Raw genomic sequence first — 19867 nt, forward strand, 5'->3', positions numbered from 1 at the left:
GAGAGACACAGACGAGAGAGAGAGAGACACAGACGAGAGAGAGAGAGAGACACAGACGAGAGAGAGAGAGACACAGACGAGAGAGAGAGAGACACAGACGAGAGAGAGAGAGACACAGACGAGAGAGAGAGAGACACAGACGAGAGAGAGAGAGACACAGACGAGAGAGAGAGAGACACAGACGAGAGAGAGAGAGACACAGACGAGAGAGAGAGAGACACAGACGAGAGAGAGAGAGACACAGACGAGAGAGAGAGAGACACAGACGAGAGAGAGAGAGACACAGACGAGAGAGAGAGAGAGACACAGGCGAGAGAGAGAGAGAGAGAGAGACACAGGCGAGAGAGAGAGAGACACAGGCGAGAGAGAGAGAGAGAGAGAGACACAGGCGAGAGAGAGAGAGACAGACGAGAGAGAGAGAGAGAGAGACAGACGAGAGAGAGAGACAGACGAGAGAGAGAGACAGACGAGAGAGGCGCAGAGAGACGAGAGAGAGAGACAGAGAGAGAGGCGCAGAGAGACGAGAGAGAGGGAGAGAGAGGCGCAGAGAGACGAGAGAGAGGGAGAGAGGCGCAGAGAGACGAGCGAGAGGGAGAGAGAGGCGCAGAGAGACGAGCGAGAGGGAGAGAGAGGCGCAGAGAGACGAGCGAGAGGGAGAGAGAGGCGCAGAGAGACGAGCGAGAGGGAGAGAGAGGCGCAGAGAGAGAGAGAGGGAGAGAGAGGCGCAGAGAGAGAGAGAGGGAGAGAGAGGCGCAGAGAGATAGAGAGGGAGAGAGAGGCGCAGAGAGAGAGAGGGAGAGAGAGGCGCAGAGAGAGAGAGGGAGAGAGAGGCGCAGAGAGAGAGAGCGCAGAGAGAGGCGCAGAGAGAGAGAGGCGCAGAGAGAGAGGCGCAGAGAGAGAGGCGCAGAGAGAGAGGCGCAGAGAGAGAGGCGCAGAGAGAGGGGCGCAGAGAGAGGGGCGCAGAGAGAGAGGCGCAGAGAGAGAGGCGCAGAGAGAGAGGGAGAGGGAAAGACGCAGAGACAAAGAGAGAGAAAGACGCAGAGACAAAGAGAGAGAGAGACACAGAGACAAAGAGAGAGAGAGACACAGAGACAAAGAGAGAGAGAGACACAGAGACAAAGAGAGAGAGAGACACAGAGACAAAGAGAGAGAGAGACACAGAGACAAAGAGAGAGAGAGACACAGAGACAAAGAGAGAGAGAGAGACACAGAGACAAAGAGAGAGAGAGACACAGAGACAAAGAGAGAGAGAGAGACACAGAGACAAAGAGAGAGAGAGAGACACAGAGACAAAGAGAGAGAGAGAGACACAGAGACAAAGAGAGAGAGAGAGACACAGAGAGAGAGAGAGAGACACAGAGACAGAGAGAGAGAGAGACACAGAGACAGAGAGAGAGACACAGAGACAGAGAGAGAGACACAGAGACAGAGAGAGAGACACAGAGACAGAGAGAGAGACACAGAGACAGAGAGAGAGACACAGAGACAGAGAGAGAGACAGAGAGACAGAGAGAGAGACAGAGAGAGACAGAGAGACAAAGGAGGAGAGCAAAAGTCAAAACAACACCCGTGCAATCGTCCACAGAGCAGACATGCTAACAGTACCCCTGCCAGTTTCCAAGATCCACCTTTCCTCTTCCACCAGCACCACGGTGTCTACATGGAAACCTCAACTTCCCTCCCACACAAACACCTCAACAAGGATGACATACACACACACACACACACACACACACACACACACACACACACACACACACACACACGCAACCTCCGCTTTACACGGCGGATGAGGCAGTGGCGCCAAGGCCGGGCCAACAGAACAGCTAACCACTAATTAGATGTGATTGGGTGAACAGCTCATGCCTGGGATATGATAGGGGCGACAGGTCTGACTGCAGTAGTCACTATGATGGCCCTGGGGCAAGACTACTAGGACCATGCAAGACTCTACACTACTGTTTTTGCCAAAGGAGCACTGCTGCGACAGGAAGAGGCTTTGCTCACCAGGACAGTCTGTCTCTCGCGACATCCCTCTTTACCTCTCCATGTCTCTCTCTGTCTCCCAGTCAGCCTCTCTACCTCCCCCTCTCCCCTGATTGTTATTGTTGTCAGTTGAGGGCTGCCAGACATTCTTCTCCATTGCTCTGATCTGTTGTTGTCAGGGCGTTACTGTTCAACCCTGGGGCATCCCGTTTTACTCTCCACAATCTCCGGGCAATGTAACTGCTAGCCATATTAAGATCGCAATGTAACTGCTAGCCATATTAAGATCGCAATGTAACTGCTAGCCATATTAAGATCGCAATGTAACTGCTAGCCATATTAAGATCGCAATGTAACTGCTAGCCATATTAAGATCACAATGTAACTGCTAGCCATATTAAGATCACAATGTAACTGCTAGCCATATTAAGATCGCAATTAAGATCACAATGTAACTCATATTAAGATCACAATGTAACTGCTAGCCATATTAAATGTAACTGCTAGCCATATTAAGATCGCAATGTAACTGCTAGCCATATTAAGATCGCAATGTAACTGCTAGCCATATTAAGATCGCAATGTAACTGCTAGCCATATTAAGATCGCAATGTAACTGCTAGCCATATTAAGATCGCAATGTAACTGCTAGCCATATTAAGATCATATTAAGATCACAATGTAACTAGCCATATTAAGATCACAATGTAACTGCTAGTCATATTAAGATCACAATGTAACTGCTAGCCATATTAAGATCACAATGTAACTGCTAGCCATATTAAGATCACAATGTAACTGCTAGCCATATTAAGATCACAATGTAACTGCTAGCCATATTAAGATCACAATGTAACTGCTAGCCATATTAAGATCGCAATGTAACTGCTAGCCATATTAAGATCGCAATGTAACTGCTAGCCATATTAAGATCGCAATGTAACTGCTAGCCATATTAAAGATCATATTAAGATCACAATGTAATAAGTAACTAGCCATATTAAGATCACAATGTAACTGCTAGCCATATTAAGATCACAATGTAACTGCTAGCCATATTAAGATCATATTAAGCAATGTAACTGCTAGTCATATTAAGATCACAACTGCTAGTAACCATATTAAGATCACAATGTAACTGCTAGCCATATTAAGATCACAAGCATATTAAGATCACAATGTAACATATTAAGATCACAATGTAATAGCCATATTAAGATCACAATGTAACTGCTAAGCCATATTAAGATCACAATGTAAGATCATATTAAGATCACAATGTAACTGCTAGCCATATTAAGAATGTGCAATGTAACTGCTAGCCATAACTGCTAGTCATATTTAAGATCAATGCTAGTCATATTAAGAACTGCTAGCCATATTAAGATCACAATGTAACTGCTAGTCATATTAAGATCACAATGTAAGTGCTTGGCTAGCCATATTTTTAAAAAAAAGAGGCTTGGCTGGGAAATAAGAGGCTTTACTCAAGTTATTAAATCGCTAATCTCTTCCTTAGTCCCAAGCAAGCACATGGTGTTGATTACAGGCAGTGTGCACGGTTGATGAGGTTACCATTAAGACCTGCATGACGTTCAGACCCAAGCCTGGTCCAAGTGTTCGAGATAACATACAGTAAGTCCTGTCCCACTCTAGGCTAACTTTGATTTTAGGGTGAACTGATGTGGCTGCCCCCGATCCACCCCAAAATATTGGTCGACCAAGAGTGGTCTGTTCTTTCGACCAACCAATCGGTTGAAATGTTTAAACGTGTATTTTTCCACTGATAGGCACAGCCTGTGTTTGAATACAATCAACTGTATGCACTGAGCTTGTCTGATGCTTTAAGCACACAGTTTGATAAAATAATTCAGACAAACAAATGACTCAAGAAGGAACCCGATGGCCATGCTGTATTAAACAAAATGACAGCGAGTCCCTGTGTGACTGGCACACTCTCTTTGCAGCAGCGAACAGGCACAACACGTGCTTATCGGGATGTCCTCGCTGAAGCTGCAACATAACTACCACCATTTCATTTCTTACTTGTTTCTAGGACTGAAAAGTTGTGTTACCGAAATCCCTCATTTGTTTAGGGAAAAACATTCCCCATTTCCTCGGCCCTCGCTCTTTACGTGACACATGTATGTAATGACAAACTCTGAACACCGTAACAAACGATAGCAAAAATGGATGTGGGCCACGTAAAAAAAAGATTTAACCCAAAATGGGGAGAATTTTTAATAGTTGCTCAGGAGGGAAAGGGGAAGTGAAATGTGTGGAAGACGTTTGACTTAGCTGTGGAAACTATTGGAGATGAAGAAACCAGGAGGGTATAGGAGCAAGCGCAGCGTGAGTATTGTGTGCTAAACAGGTGCCGTTAGATGACAATATTTGCAATTTTTTCCTGACCATTTAGAACAGTGTAAACACAAAATAAACGATAAATGTACCAGAGTGTGTGCTCTAACTAAAGAACTGTTGACATAAAAAGCCATCATCATACCAACGACTAAAAACAGTTTGGTGCATGTGTGAATGGCGGTTTATTTATTGTTCAGGCTAATTTATCCACAGCTTCCTTTGTTACATTTTAAAGCCAAAATGCTCGATTGCATTTCAAAGCACGAACGACTTGGATGCTGTGGGATGACATGAAGGAACGATGGATGGATGGACACAGTAGCCTATACAAGTATTCAGGCTAAACAAGGACGCGCTCTTTGGCCTGCAGCTCGATGGTGGTGACACAAGCCTACTATAAAAAGGGGCCTACTAACGAGAATGACATTGCTTACTACAAATGAGGGTCACACTGGCAATTGTAGTAACAAGGACGAGATGAAGAAACCAGAGGGTATAGGAGAACTGCATGCATATTATGTGTGACAAACAGGTGCCGTTAGATTACAATAGCATTTTTTCCCCTGCCTGTTTGGAACAGTGTAAACACTGAATAAATGGGTTGTTTTTTAAAGCCTTTATTACAGCATAGCAAACATTTAACAGCCTAATTTGTGTAATTGCATTATCTGACATCTTGCAAGGTTGCGTGAGGCTTGGCGCTCACATAATCAGTAGACTATTAAACAAACACTCAAACTGGCAACAGAAGCAGGGTGCCTTATTTCTGTCGATATACAGTATGTGGATGATTTATAAAAGCCAGGCATGCTTAACAGTTAGGCCATTGATTATAGACCTAAAGTTGGCGTTTCCTTTCTCCTCAATATTCTTAAAACAATTAAGGCAAAGTCCCCCCCCCCCACACTCTGCTGCCACCACCTCATTGCTCTAGAAACCAATAAGGTTAACTTTGCCATTATTCACATGGTAACATAGGGAAAGACGCCAAGTCAACGATTGCTGTCCATCGTGGGAGAAAGCGTAAATTATTCAAAAAAATATGATTATATTTATTAGTGTTGCACCATTATTCTTACCAAATAGAACCATTTACTGTTTTCAGGTGCACACGTCTTAAGAGCGCCGGACTGCGCCATCCCCGTGACCTACGCAACGGGTCAGTCCACTGTAGGGCGCGAGTCAGACGGGTGTCTCTGTCTTCAATTTGCAACTGCTCGACTAAAAGAAATCTCGATTGACCAACAGCCTATCGATCAAACAATCGACCACGTGGGGTCAGCCCTAGTGAACGGTCTACTTCAATGGCGCCCGTAATACAGTAACTGCTATTGTGACGGCTCGCTTCACTTTCTCTCCCTGGCAATTGTGTCGTTTCCCTTTGCGGGTTCGCCAGACACAAAATGGTACGGCGAGTCCTTTGTGTGCATGTGTCTAGTGTTAAACCCACTGTAGCAATACTGAGGAGCAGGTTATTGTTTGGCTTCTCGGCTCCTGAGTGCCGCGGGACTGTTTACTTCAGGAATACAATGGGTGCCGGGTGGGAAACAAGAGGTCGGGAGAGTACAGTGTTGTTTGTGTGTCTGCTACAGAAGGTAAAGGAGTCTTTTCTTAATATAGCACAATGTAGCATCTAGCTGTCCTCGAAGCAAGGCCTGCAGACAACAACAACCTCACAGAATTAGAAGATTCCGTTGCATCACACTTTTCCCTTACCCAACGGCAACACAGACAGCAGCCTCGGTCTGGAACGACAACGTCTGCTTCACTTGCGTGTGCACATCCGCCGCTCCACCGGGGGCCGAGTCAGCCAGGGAGAGAGGGATTGGGGAGGGTTGAAAAAAGGTCACATCCTTATGTGGGGCCATTGCTCTTTTACATAAAACGACATGTGGGTCTGATCTAGAGCGCCAACAGCTCTCGTAGCGCCAGCGCTAGAATCAGTAGGCCAAACGGCTGAGGGTAGCATTAGCTTGCATTACCGATGGAGGGTGACACCAGTGACGCAGTTGGGGACAGATGGGGACATTGCACAGCCTGAAACATGGCTAGACATGGTATTAGTGGAAGAACACAGTTCCAATAGCAGCTTGTTCACTACAGTATCTGGGGCTATAGTTAAGCAATAAGGCACGAGGGGTTGTGGTGTATGGCTAATATACAAAGGATAAGGGATGTTCTTAGGCCCGACGCAACGTGGAGTGCCTGGATACAGCCCTTAGCCATGGTATATTGACCATATACCACAAACCACCCGAGGTGCCTTATTGCTATTAGAAACGGGTTGCCAACGTAAGTAGAACATCAAAAATCGAAAATGTTTTGTCGTACCCGTGATATACGGTCGGATATACCACAGCTTTCAGCCAAATCAGCATTCTGGGCTCAAACCACCCGGTTTATCATATTTCATGAATCGCAAGTAAGGGGGAGTAGTGGGTGGTGCCCATCCGTCCCCTGGCAAGCTGCCATCACTGCCCCTGGGGGAGGGAAAGAGGGTAGCCCCACACAAACACTCCGGGGGCCAGACACGCAGAGGGCGGGGTTCAACCGCTGAAGGAGAGGCAGGGAGGCGGGCAGTCAATTGATGGCGTGCTGCATTTACACAACAAAACGGAGCTCTCCCTCTCAATCTTGCGCGCACGCGCCTCCACTCCATGCTCATCAACACACGCCAACGCAAGGTTAGAGCGACGGGAGGGGGGAGTGAGTGAATGAGAGCGCGACAGAAAGAGATCAAGGGAGAGAGTTGCAGCTTTTCACTGAAGAGGCACTCACTCGAGGCAGAGCACCGTGCTGTACGCACACACTCGCCGCCTTGATCAAAAACACAGGCAGCAAAAGCACGCAACATCATACAGCATCACTCTTTCTGTGATCAATGTTTTATCATTTGACAAGATGAGATTAGACAGGGGTTTGGCGAGACCGAAATAACAGTAGCTTGAGCTGAACCTAATCAACCTTTTCCCAATGTCAATTAGTTCTGAATCCAGTGAGAATCTATGGATTGGCTAGTGAGTACGCTGGACGAACACCAAGACAGGTCCTAGCGTGGTGTAATGCCAGTTTGTCCTCTGTCCCAGGATCCTCTACTATTACGCCCCCCTGTTTCTCATTGATCCATTGACATTCAGGTGGTAACTGCGTCTGAAGACGCCAAAGGGTGTGTGTGTGTGTGCATGTGTGTGTGTGTTAACAGTGTGTGTGTGTGTATATGTGTTAACAGTGTGTATGTGTGTGTTAACGTGTGTTAACAGTGTGTGTGTGTGTGTGTGTGTGTGTGTGTGTGTGTGTGTGTGTGTGTGTGTGTGTGTGTGTGTGTGTGTGTGTGTGTGTGTGTGTGTGTGTGTGTGTGTGTGTGTGTGTGTGTGTGTTGTGTGTTAACTGCCTGTTGATTTGTGTCAGTGTTTGTGTGTGTGTGTGTGTGTGTGTGTGTGTGTGTGTGTGTGTGTGTGTGTGCTGCAGACAGGTATCAGCACTTCAGCTACAATAGGAAAAGGGCAAGGGTCAACATCTCTGATGAAGTGAGTCTCTCCAAGTATCAGTGTGTCTCTCCAAGTTTCTAGGTGTGTGCATGGGTGCATGTTAGTCTCTGCCTCTCCCGTTTCCCATCTCTCGGTCTCCCTCTCATTCTTAAAATGGAGGCGTCTAGTCTATCCATCATGGAGAATTCAGCTACAAAAGATACGGTTAACTCACTGGCCTGTTGCTTTCCAGGAACCGAGCTGGTGACCCTGGTGATCGGGAGTGAGAAAGACCCCACCACTGCCCTCAAAAATACCCACCCAAAATACTTATCCAAATAACAAAACTTTCTGGTTAAAACACCCCTAACATCTGTCTAGTCACCAGGGTGGCAGCAGCTGTTCCGATTGCTGGATGAGGGCTTAATTAAAGTTTGAGTCAGCACTCTCCCTCGGTTTTGTCATCCTTCCCCCTGCCCTGCCCACACACGCACAGAACAACCGTTCTTCCCCAGAACAACACTCCCGATAGGCTTTGTGCAGAGAGCTGAACCAGCTACGCTGCCAAGTTCCCTCCCATCCTCTTCTCTCCTCCTAGTTTTGTTGAAATTCCACATTACCCACCTAAAACAAACACCCCCATTTTTTTTTGGGGGGGTGGGGGTGGAGGGGTGCCTGACGATTACAACAATCCTAAAACTAGTTCGGTCTTCTGGATTGTGTGGCTTCAAACGTCTGTGCCGAGGCAAAATTCATAAAAAAGGCAAGAAAGAGGTGGGCCTCTTGGATGAGCTCAAACGGCTTGTGTCGTGCCACTGGAATAGAGTGAGTACCTCCTTTAAAAATGTGTCCTGTTCAAACTCGATAGGCATAGATCAAATAAACTCCATTCATAGGTTGGAGCGTTAAACTGAAGCCGATGTGACAACTGCATTCAAGCCCATTTTCATGTCTCGTTCTCCAGATTCAACCGGGTGGACCCGGGTCCTGTTCAGGAGGGTGCCATGTTACAGAACGTCCAGAGAGAAATGTTATCGTACAGATATGCTGGCGTGCGATGTGGAACAGGGAATCCGCTCCATACGTTCCATCTGCTTCTGCAACATTCGGGACGTTTCACCTCACTAAAAAGGACCCCACCCCTGCGCTGGCTGTTGGACAAAACCGTCAGTCAGTCTCATGACCTGCCAAAGGCCATGACAGGCCCATTCTAAGAGCTGAAGGAGATCATACCGGGGGGGGGGGGGGGGGGGGAATAAATAGATGACGGCCCGATCAACTGGAACAACCGCATTCCTCAAGCACCATGGGAATGGTGGATAGGGGGGAGGAGGGACGGAGAGAGAGAGAGAGGAAGGAACTCCTCTCAGCCTTCACGGGTCAGCACCTCGCACCAGTCACACACTCCATTTAAATCGGAATGTGGCGCTCGACAATAGAAACCCGCTGCCTGATTCGACTGAATCATATGGCCTCCATCTGCATTCCTGAAGTGTCACACTAACTAAATCAACACTGCCATCTGAAAGGGTGGGGCGCGCTTGTGCAGCGCATGAACAAAAATCGCTTTGAATCATTGAACCAGCAATGACTAACTCTGAGAAGTCGGATGCTAGGTTATCCCCCTTCCTACACCGCCCACCCCCCTTTTCCCCGTGAGCTGGTGCAGTCCTGACCTCAATGACAGCTCTTGGGGATGGTTGGAACCACGTATGCAGAACGGGGGGGGGGGGTTGTAAATGAGAACTTGTAAATGACAACTTGTTCTCAACTTGCCTACCTGGTTAAATAAAGGTGAAATAAATCAATAAAAACAACTGGAGTCATCATGACTGTAATGCGGGGGCCCATTTAACCAAGCCTCTCCCCTCCTTCCCATAGCAGCTAAACCTGCCTTGGAGAGCAGGGAGGGAGAGGTCCCGCTGCCAATAAACTATCCACCATCCCCCCACCTTAAAGAGGGATCTGTATAACCTTTGACCCCCCCCCACTCATTCAGTCTCAGCCCTCTTCAGTCCTCCCAGCTCTCCTCCTCCTCCCCGCCCATTCCCGCATTGTCTCGCCAGCAATAATTATTCCCAGAGTTCTAGTCCCAGGCCCTGTCTACTAACTCAACTCCCCAAGGGGTTGAGGAGGGACTAATAAAAAGCCCTCACCCAGCTGCGGAGTGGAGTGGTATCCCCCGCTGGGTTAGCGTTTAGGCTACACGGCTGGCCCAGGTCTGCTAAAGGAATTAGCATAGGCAATGTTCTGCACAACATGGCTGGAGTGGCTTTTCACTTAACAAGCTAAGGTAAAAGAGAAGGGCAGGAGGGAGGAGTGAAGGAAAGGTGGGGGTGGGGTAGAGCGTGGTGCTTGCAATGTCAGGGATGTGGGTTTGATTCCCACAGGGGACCAGTACGGGAAAAGTACAAGTCTCTCTGGATAAGAGCATCTGCTAAATTGCACAAATGTAAAATGTTGAGAGGAGAACCACAAGACAGAAGCTTCCAAAACTCCTGAGAACTTTGGCTAATGAAGCATTGGCATCAGTTGGTTAAAGTGTTTCCCAATCTGTTCCTCCTGGACCCAGAGACACTGCATACATTTACTATATTTTAACTGTAGTACACCTGAGATTCAACTACTGGGATTGAGGATTCATTTAGCAAATTAATCAGCTGTGCTCGTGCTGGAACAGAACAAACCTTTTGCACCGGCCCGCTAAACCTTTTGCACCGGCCCGCTAAACCTTTTTTCATTAGGGGTAGCCTTGAGGGGGAAAAAATCAAATATCTGTGGTCGACATGCTATGCTACGGTACAATGCCGACGCACATGATAGGATGGCACCGACAGAGAGGGCTGCTTCGCTTCTAGTTCTTAGGAAACTTTGCTTGCACGGTCGGAACTAGAAGCACAAGCATTTCGCTACTCGCAATAACGTGCTAAGCACCTGTATGTGACAAATAACATTTGATTTGAGACGAGTGGCGGGCTCATCATATCCGTCTCTAACTCTTTCACACAGAGACAAAAGAGAGCGTTGACAAAGGGGGCTAGATAGAAGGGGAGGGCTTGTGATGTTGTAGGCCGGCGTGTTTTAGTCTAGAGAGCATGTGTCAACATCAGTCCTGCAGGAACCCCTCCCCCCAGGGTGTGCACATTTGAATTTCCGCCTCACACCAACACGTCTGATTCAACACTCAATGGGCTTCATGACTAGTTGAATCTGTTGGAGCGGAGTTAGAACAAAACGGTGCATGTCCCCTGGCGTGACTGGAGTTGAGAAACACTTATCTGGAGTGGAGTCGGGGGAGGGCGCTTCTTACCACATCGCTCCTTTTACCACTCAACCTCTGACCGCGCTACAGTTTCACGGCGTGTTCTTATCTAAAAAGCTTATCTGCAGCTCGCTCCGCGGAGCCGTCGGTGCCTGGAATTCCAGCTATCCCTTTGGCCGAGACAGACACAACAGAGAGATTAAGAGCAAAAAAAGTCATTGGGAGTTTAGCTCTGGAAGTGAGAGGCTGGAACGTGAACTAGTGATTCCGAACAACACCAATTGATTATTTTATTTTAAATCAACTGGCCAAAAGCGAGTATCAAGCCGACTTCCACACCCTTGAATGAATTTAGCTAACCGTCAACACAGCTAGTTGGTATCAACTAGGCGATTTCTCTGACGTGACTGCCCACTTCATTTCACCACACACACACACACACAGGCCAAACTAGCCTGAAGCAGTCCACTTCCAAGCACTCAGGGGAACACAGGCAGTAAACAAAATGAATAAATGAACACTTACCTACATCTGGTAAACACACAGGTGTTGACTTCAGAGTGGGTGGCGTGCATGTGTGTGTATGCATGTGTGCCAGGTACAATCACACACTCTTGCTCACTCTGACACACACACACACACACACACACACACTGCCTGAGGGCAAAGCGGCGCTGTTGACCTCCTTTAAATGAGCATTTCTTCCGCTAACAGGGAGGGGTGAGCGACGGTCTCCCATTTATGTCGCCACACCACACCTGATTTATTGTATCGCTGGCGGCCATGCTTTCCCTGGGCAAGTGGCTCTCTTAAAGGGCCGGCAGCGCATTCTATTATTCTTATTTACAGGCAGGCAAATTAATTATTTAAATTCCCCTCGGTGAACAGAACAGATATGATGAGAGGGACAGTGCCAGGGCAGATACTGCATTGCAGGGAGAGGAGAGGAGCAAGAGACACAGAAGGCGAAGAAACAAGCAATTATGAAGTGAGCCCGCCACACCATTAACACGAATCACAACAATAAAAAGCCTGTTGTCAACTATTCCTAGTTAAATCTTCTTCGCCTTCTGTATGCTTATATTAAACCTAGGAATGGACACACACCCACATACACAAAAGGCCTTTTTACCTAAGCACATTGGTAAAGCACTATACGAGCACAGTGTACACCTATAGATGCACACACACAAATTGTGTGCTGCACCAACAAAAATACACATATTTTGCTTTGCTCAGTGTGCCGCCTCCTCTCCCACAGTGGTTTTCATTAAACAAGCCTGAAGAGGCTGACAGACTCCACTGAGCAGTACAAACAACCACTAGGCTCCCACATCCTTTAGAAAATACCATTGTCAACACTAACAGTATTCTACCAACAATATTCCATTTTCATAAAGGCCTACGTGCACAGTTTTAAAAATCCAGGAATTTATTTGGCGTTCATTACAAATGATTTTCCTGAATTAAACTTGAACGACACCAACAACCATGCGAGACGCCGGGTCTTGTTCTTTAGGCATCAAATTGAATGAAATGGTGGAGGGGGGGGGTTTCTACCTGGACCTGTCCAATAAGAGAGCTCAGTTCTGTTTTTAGTTTCAAAACAAGTGTACCGCAGTTGGGCGACTGCTTGACATCTGGACAGTGACACACTGATTGATACACTTCCTGGACGGCTCCATTGACTGTCCCCTCAGCGGAGGAAGAAGGGAAACGTTTGCCGTTCGGAGCTCTGTGGACCAATAGGTGCCTTGGTCAGCCTTTCCCCTGGATTATTTCCCACTAAACGCCCCCATAGCATCAAAACTGTCAATTGAAATCAATAACCGTAGTTGCTATGGTGGGTGAAACACTGGGCTTGGTCAGCTGGTTATCCATCCTGGGGTTTGTTCAAGAGAATGCAACGTTACAGAACCTTTCCGATAGAAACGCATCGTGTGGTAGAACGGATACAATGACGTGGTCTGGTGCACTGGCACCATGACTGCACACTGCCGATTAAATTCAAGGTCAGTCCCATCGAACAGCTAGTCAACTCAGTCCGTCAGTATGCCTGACAGGCCTTGGGAGGTTTTGTATTGGAGAGAGTTCTAAGGTCTATATTAGTCGTGTAAAAAGGCTTATTTCTCACGTGTGTCGGGGCCCTCAGACAAGCCGTTTCACTGCTGGCCTCTCTGGTGCTTTTTAATATCACTGCTGCAGCCTAGCCCAGGGGCCGCAGGGAACCCCAGAGAGACAGTCACACTGTTCATAAAGGGGGGGGTGGAGAGGGAACGAAGGACGGGTGGTTATAACGTTGAGAGACAGAGAGAGTAACCACAGGGGGACATGAACAGGGAGGGAAGAAAAAGGAAAATGAGAGGAGAGGAAGAGCAGAGAGAGGAGAAAGAGAAGAAAAGGGAAAAGCGAACGGGGAAAAGCGAAGGGGGAAAAGAGAAGGGGGAAAAGAGAAGGGGGAAAAGAGAAGGGGGAAAAGAGAAGGGGAAAAGAGAAGGGGAAAAGAGAAGGGGGAGAAAGAGAAAAGAGGGGGAAAAGCGAAGGGGGAAAAGCGAAGGGGGAAAAGAGAAGGGGGAAAAGCGAAGGGGGAAAAGAGAAGGGGGAAAAGCGAAGGGGGAAAAGAGAAGGGGGAAAAGAGAAGGGGGAAAAGCGAAGGGGGAAAAGCGAAGGGGTAAAATATGAAAGAGAGGAAGAAACAAAAACATGAAAACCCATCTCCACTGGTTCATATATGGAAAGAAGATGTTCCATTACGCTCCATTGAGAAAGCCCTCAATCACCTTCAAGGGGAAATTAAACCACTCGCATGGCATCCCGCTGCCTCCCTCTGACAAACTCACATTGGTAAGAGGTCTCCTTTTACACTCGCACTAAACGCTTCCTCCTTGAGAGAGCCCAGAGTGAGCCAAAACAGCGCAGCCTGGGCTGGCATGCCAGGAATATCGGAGATACCATGGCGGAATGGACCGGAACAGCGGTGGATGTGTCCTAATGAGCCGAAACCGACAATTAACAGAAGTCAGAACAGAGAGAGGGGAAGCGGAGGTTCCGAAATGTGGGAATTTTGACAGGGTGTCGGAACCCAGCAGGGGCACTCCTCAGAGGGAGAAACACACATAGCCCTGACAGGAGGAAAGAAAATGAGAGAGAGGGTGAAGAAAGAAGGAGTGACAGGAAGAGAGAGGAGGGAAAGCGACAGTGGGGGAATGAGAGGAGGAGAGAGAAAGAAACAGCAGGAGAGAGAGCGAGAGAATACCTCAGGATGAGGTTGTCACAACGGTTTAAAATGTTTGCCAGTCAAGGGGGCTGTTAATGTAGCAGTCTTCTGCCAAGTCCACTCACACACACACTGGAGACGCACACAAACGCAAGACTCACACACACTACGCACATACACTGGAGGGAGGTACTGACTATTGATTCACTTTATAAAGCCCGTTAGCCCTACAGAATCAAGTTAGACAGTAGGTTCTTCCTCATTCCTCAATTGGGGCGGCAATTAGTGGTTAGAGCGTTGGACTAGGTTGCAAGATCGAACCCCGAGCTGACAAGGTCATTTTCAACTTGTTCTGCCCCTGAACAAGGAAGTGAATCCACTAGGCCCTCATTGAAAATGAAAATGTGTTCTTAACTGACTTGCCTAGTCAAATTAAGGTAAAACATTTTTTTTTAATCCAGTTGATATCAACACTAAATCAGTGAATGGCAAGCCCTGACATGCTTGTAGTTTTCTGGCAGAGTCATTTGCGACGACATACAGGAAACCTATAGGCTAAAAGACAAAACGTGAGGACCCACACTTAATCCATTGATGACAGAGCAAGCCACGGAGTCACAATACAACAACACACGTCCATATGGGCTACTGCTTGGTGTCATGTCTGGTAAGGTTTTTAATCCAGCAAAACTTCAGGTTCAACTCTTCAAATTCACCTCGGAAGATTGTCTATTAGCATTAGTTTGATTGACTGGCATTAGTCACAGTCAGATTAATCCCATACATTTGTTAGAAGAAAATAAAAAATGGCCTTGCTAGCGCCGACAAACCCGACCAGTATACGTTTTAACTTACTACACCCGTTGTGAGTGAGCATGGTCCTTTTGCAGGTAGGCGTGCAAAACAATATAGTCACACAAAAGTACAATTAAATCTACTTTTCAAAGAGCGGGTAGTGCATTCAGATTTCTATCAACTGAACCATGCACGGAAGAATGGAAATAAATGCACCAGCTCATGCAATAAGTGCACGAGTCCCGTGCATGCATTTTCATATTGTGTGCATGATTCAGGTGATAGAAATCTGAAAGCACTACCACCGCTTTGAAAAGTTGGCCTAAATTCAAATAGAACTGCCTTGTATTTATTTTATTTAACTGGGCAAGTCAGTCATCTACTTGTAGAGTTGGTGAGAGGAAACTTTCCCAATCCAAATGCTCATTTATGCTAGAGTCTTCAGGTTAGACATGCAGGTGAGTTTGAGGGCTGAAGATGAAGGATGGGCGAGGAAATTGGATTGAAAAGCACCAGCGTGGGAACGTCATTCCTACCAACGTGTCATTCAGCTACATTGTTGCCACTGGTCGCGCACTGATACAATGTCTCTACTTTGAATACAACTCTACAGAATTTAAACATTGTAGCCGCAATGATCTATGTAGACTAGCGCTACAACTCATTCCCAGTGGATTCAGACACTCTTTTGAGTAGCTAGAAGACCAACCGGTCTGTCATTCAGTGATTTACCAGCAGAAGCTAATGCCAATCCGATGATTTAGGGACAGTCATATTCAACTAGTACCTCCTACTAAACAAACATTTGTCACGCTTGAGATCCTTCAGCATTTACATGTGAATAGGTAGTCGTAGCCTTTAACCACCAAGCCAATGTCTGTTGCCTAAATTGTAAACTGAGGGCAAAGGCCAACGGGCAAGACAAATCAGCCTACAACATATTTAAATAATACGTCCAAATTCGGTCAGGCTTTTTAACTGGTGAATGTTATATGTTGAGGAGGAGGGTGGGTCCTGTGTAATTTGCTCACCAGAATTATACTGAAAAAACTATTAAAGAAAAATCAAATAGTATTTGAGTGCATATTCAATAGACGACAGCCAATGCGTAGACCAACACACCCACCGACAACCCTCAACCTTCCAATACCACTCAATAGGGAATTACAATTCCTGTTGAATAACAAAGCATACAAATTGCCACTCATTCCTTAGCAGATTAACGTTCTTTTAACACACCATGGAACACCATTTCTAATTATTTTAGAGCCAATAGGGGTTATCGATTTTTCTTTTTACAAAGCTGCACCAGGTCCCTTGAGATATGCTACATTCCCTTCTGTCCATTTAATAGCATAGAACTAACAATAAATAGCCCTATTAAATAACCCCAATATGTGAGAGCATGCAACGAATGTCAATGTAAAGCCGTGTATGAGCCACATATGCCACCCTCCCCAGTGTCCCCACTCACCGCCCAAGACAATTTTCCAGGCGACAGTGTGTCAGTGAATGGTTATAATTATGCAACAGCATTCCCTTTGCAATGAGGTAACCAATAGTTTGCTTTTCCATTCACCGTTGAACTATAGGTCCTTGCCCATGGTTTTTCGAATAGAAAAACAATATTGATATGAGGATGTCAGGATAGGATGTAGCCTATAATAAAACCCCGAGTGAACAGCAATAAAATAGGCTAGAGTACAATAAGTCTTGAGATGTAAAAGATTTAATTCTGCTTCTGCTCGGGTTAATTCAAGTAGCCTATCTGCTTGAAGAACAGCGAAGGGATACCACCGAACACCGAACACCGAACACGCACACAACGCTCCAATATCCGCAGTTTTCCACTGCGACCTCGGTGTTGATCAACTCTTGAGCGGATTGAATTACACAGAAAAACAGTTGGACAAGCATTCCAGGAGACTGTTTGTGAAGAAGTTCAAATCACAGGTAAATGAAATGGGTTGCGCTTAGGTAACAACAACACAAGAAAAGGGCTAGTTGCTTGCCTCTTTACAAGGTCTGTTTTGAAATCACAAGCTCCATAAACTGGTCAGACGCGACGCAGAGGTCCGTCCTCCTACCAGAAAGGAGACAACAACAAAACATCCGATACCAAACTCGCAACATGGGAGCGAAAACACCCAAATGTTTCAAACCAAAATAACCGTTTATCTCGTTCAAAAGAACGCACCAAACTCCTCTGGGTACTTACGAGTTCAAGTGGCCATTGGGTAAGATATCCTAGCCAATGTGGTTAAAATCCAAAAACTTGAGGACATTTCCACTCTTGTCACGGTGTGCTAGCGTGCTCACCACTGCGGCTCCCTTCGTGTGAATGAAGAGGAATGCAGCTCGAGGCTTCCAGAGAGAAAGAAGCCTGCCTCGATGTGTCTGTCTGGCAGTGAGAGCGAGGGACTGCCTCAATACCTTGTTTATTCCACAGAGGGCGTCGATGAGTAGAGTGATCAATTGTACCGCAGATAATGGAACGTAAAATCACAGGACATAGATGTATGTGGTGGTGGCAGCTGCAGAGAAGTCCTTGGGTGTACGAGATTTGACTGGAGAAGAGGTACAAGGTGTGTTGAACGATCGTGTCCCGTGGGGACTGCCGACCTGGTGAGGGATCAGGTAGGGCAAACTAGTGGAATAGTGGTGAGGTTTTGAAGGGTGTCGGATGAGTTGGTAGGGCAATTTTTCTTCCCGGTTCCTCGCCCTTTTCCCCCTCCTGTTTGTCACAAGGTGTAATGAATTCACACTCCAGAACAGTAGGCAGACACAGCCCTCGGAGTAGGTGGTGGCATGGACCTCTGACGAATGTTTGGAACAGCCATAATACCATAGACAAAGAAGGAAAATAAGTCAGATGGTGGCCACAGCTCGAAATTGGCAAAACAACATAACTTTCTTGGTCTTTTAAACATGTTCGTAAGAAAACAAGGTCATTTTCCCTGAGTTGAGGAATTAACAAAAGGTTAGGCAAAATGAATAACAAATGATCCGTCTATATTTGTCTTTGTCAAGGAGAGGGCTATTGCTTCAGTTCATGATAGGCTAGGCTTGATTGTTCACACACAAACAGGGTTTGTTTACAGACCTGTCTATAGAAAAGGTTGTTTTTGACAGTAGAAGTGAAACCTGAAATGTTTATATTTATAAACAGTCTCCTAGGAACATCATCTTTACAAAGTGTGTATTGGGGCACAGTTTTATGTGTCCTTGGAGCAAGGAAGCTTTTGGGATAAACAAGTTATTCTAACGGGCAGCTCACATTACAGATTGCACTCTTGAGAGGAGCTAGCCAGGTCTGGCACTCACCATACCACCTGGCTCTTTCTGTCTGTGTGTGTAAGGGTCCTCACAGCACTCAACCACAGGCTGAGGTTTGCGCAACGGTTCTCCCAACACTAATATCAAGAGACAGAACATGGAACACAGTTTGCCACACACTACGTGAAACATTCTTTCACGACAGACCATATTTTCAACTTCAACAGCAAGACCGCTGTTCTCCTGGACCAGGAAATGAATGAAACTAGACGGCCTCGTCACTGGTCCCTTCTGATTCAATTAGATTATTTGAATTCCAATGTGCAAATCAATGGCATGAGTTAGTTGTTCATTTTCAAAGAATGATAGAGGATGTCAGCTGTCATGATTTGTTGAGGTGGTCAACAAAGGATACGACTTGGGCAGAAGGCGAAGAGAATATTTAAGTGTGGCTTTTTGTTTGTCGTTGTTTTGCTGTGTATTTAGCCATATACACTATTCATGCACTTGTGCTTGGGGACAGAGGAAAAGAACAAACGGTTACATTGAATACACACACAGTGCAAATACAGAATGTACTGACTGATCTGCTAGAGGCAGGAGTCTCTGCGCTCCTACATGCACCCTGCTCTCTCTCTCTCACACACACACACACACACACACACACACACACACACACACACACACACACACACACACACACACACACACACACACACACACACACACACACACACACACACACTAGCAATCTTATACAATCACACACTATACACAAATATCACACACGCACACTTGAATAAACACACTCAAATGCTGTATATATATATATACAGTACATGCACTCAAGCACACCTTGTGCAAACATTAGCATTCACACACACTAAGCACACATAGGCTACACGAGACACGGGCTCTGACATGCATTTATGCGCGTTCACACTTGCTGCAGATCGCCATCGTAATCGGATCAATCGATCTTGCCAAGGCGGAGACTTCAGTGGATCCTAAATCCTCAAATACGACGCCCTACAACAAACAAGCCAGCGAACCTATGCCAACAAAACAGACATCATGTAAACACCGTGCCTTGAACCCCATTAAAACGAGACTGCAGGGGACACCTGTTACCTGAGGTGACATGTCATGGTAAGACTAAGCAGGTAATAATGATGCAATTAGCTTATTGTTAGCTCATGCTAACATCCGCCTAAGGCTGTCAGGTCATTTACAAATCTCACGATAAGATTCATCCTGACCAGATGAGGAAATTCCTGAGACGTCCAGGAGCTGCCAATGACCGATTAGGACAGGTCAGACATATGAACCTGTCGGTTGTGATTTATCAGGCGCATACAGTGAGCTCCAGAAGTATTGGGACAGTGACACATGTTCTGTTGTTTTGGCTATAATGTTAAAGTGCAAACTGTCAGCTTTAATATGAGGATATTTTCATCCATAGCGGCTGAACCGTCTAGAAATTACAGCACTTTCTGTACA

General features: G+C 46.4%; 1 protein-coding gene across 3 annotated transcripts in view; it reads right to left on the reverse strand.

Moving 5' to 3' along the window:
- Positions 1-17728, reverse strand: part of LOC124003403 (plexin-A1-like) — a 328475-nt gene extending 310747 nt beyond the window's left edge. The window contains exon 1 of one of the 3 annotated variants that reach the window (XM_046311635.1): positions 17310-17728. The gene's annotated coding sequence lies outside the window, so the exon portion shown is untranslated. Of the gene's footprint in view, positions 1-11604; positions 11695-17309 lie in introns of those variants that run through there. The other 2 variants (XM_046311638.1, XM_046311637.1) reach the window with 2 other exon arrangements.
- Between the last annotated feature and the right edge of the window lie 2139 nt (positions 17729-19867).

The sequence above is a fragment of the Oncorhynchus gorbuscha genome, linkage group LG18 (assembly GCF_021184085.1).
Source record: "Oncorhynchus gorbuscha isolate QuinsamMale2020 ecotype Even-year linkage group LG18, OgorEven_v1.0, whole genome shotgun sequence".
Lineage (NCBI taxonomy): Eukaryota > Metazoa > Chordata > Actinopteri > Salmoniformes > Salmonidae > Oncorhynchus > Oncorhynchus gorbuscha.